This window comes from Carlito syrichta, unplaced genomic scaffold, assembly GCF_000164805.1.
Source record: "Carlito syrichta isolate Samal-C Ts95f unplaced genomic scaffold, Tarsius_syrichta-2.0.1 Scaffold304746, whole genome shotgun sequence".
NCBI classification, from domain to species: Eukaryota; Metazoa; Chordata; class Mammalia; order Primates; family Tarsiidae; genus Carlito; species Carlito syrichta.
This window is the reverse complement of record NW_007248842.1, coordinates 165,386-166,933: the sequence shown is the minus strand read 5'-3', so window position 1 is coordinate 166,933 and position 1,548 is coordinate 165,386.

Genomic DNA, 1,548 nt, shown 5'->3' with positions numbered 1-1,548 from the left:
CGAGGCTGCGTGGCCGGGAGCGGCCACTGCACTCCAGTCTGGGCAATGGAGTGAGACTCCGACTCAAAAAAAAAAAAAGAGAGAGAGAGAGAAAATTTTTTTTTTTCTGGGAAAGCATTTATGCAGGATTTAAAAAGAAATAGTAGTTTTGTGAGATATAATATATATCTTATAAAATTCACTCATTGGAAGGTGAATTTAAAACACTTCTATACCCCACAATGTTCCTTTGGATCCACATGTAATCAATTCCCATTCTCTCAGTTTTAGACAACCACGGATCTGCTTTTTGTCTCTATAGTTTTTTTTTTTTCTTTTTCTTTAAAAGTTCCTTTTTATACTATTTTTTTCTGTCAACCATCTCAGATCCCAGGGAAGCAGCTTTGTATTGTAGAACGTTTCTTTAAGGCGGTCTTTTTTGAGATTTTGTTTGCCTCTAGATGCAGACGAGGTTAATAAAAATTCATGAATGGTGGCTCTGTCATGGGTTATTCTATAATTTACTTCCCTAATAGCTAAAGAATCATCCGCGTAGCACAACCAAAGCTCTCCCAAAGTCTCCCCCGGGGCTGCTGTCCAAATACAGCGCACTGAATGGACTATTGATCCCAGCCAGCGTGGCACTTGCTGGGGTTGTGATGCCTGGCCTGGGGTCACGGCAGCCCCAAGTTCCTCTCGGAAGAGTCTCCGGGACTTGCCAAGCTCAATCCTACCTTTGTTCATACCCACCTCCCTGCAAGAGACGTCTTTACTGCTCTCCCCTGACCCGAATCCCACCTACTCTTTGAGATCCAGCCCAGGTCTTCCGATGCCGTCGCGGGAAACGCTCTCCGTGTTCAAATACCACAGACTTCAATCACGCGCGACCCTGTGATTGACCACAGACAACTCGAGAGGGGGGACCTGGCCGTGAACCCCACAGCACGCCCACAGGGCCTCAGACGGGTGGGCGGGCCTGGCCCCTGACGCGATTTCTCCCCGCTTCGAGCCCTTGTAGGTCTTTGACTGTCTCTCACTTTATGTTTTATTTCATAGTCCTCTGAGTACTTCATTATGCTGTGGGTGTCTTGTGCCTTGGAGGCCAGACCTAGCCGCTTGCGAATAATAATAATAAAAATAATAAAATAACAGCTGCCAACATTTGCATGTCGCTTCGTCCTTTTCAAAGTGCTTTTGCATCCATTTGCCATTTGGCCTCACAGCCATCCTGCGACAAATGGATGATTACTTATTTATTTTATTGACAGGGCACCTCTGCCCCGGTTGCTCGCTTCTAAAATATTCTGATGCAAAATGCCAGCACGCTGTTAGTCCATTTTATTTTTTATTTATTTGTCTTCTTGAGTCGAGGTCTCACTCTGTCCCCCAGGCTAGAGTGCAGGGGCACAATCATGGCTTACTGCAGCCTCAGCCTTCCAAGTAGCTGGGATAACAGGTGTACGCCACCATGCCTGGCTAATTTTTTAATTTTTAACTTTTAATTAATTAATTTATTTTTTGAGTTGGAGTCTCACTCTGTCGCCCTGACTGGAGTGCAGTGGCCGCTCC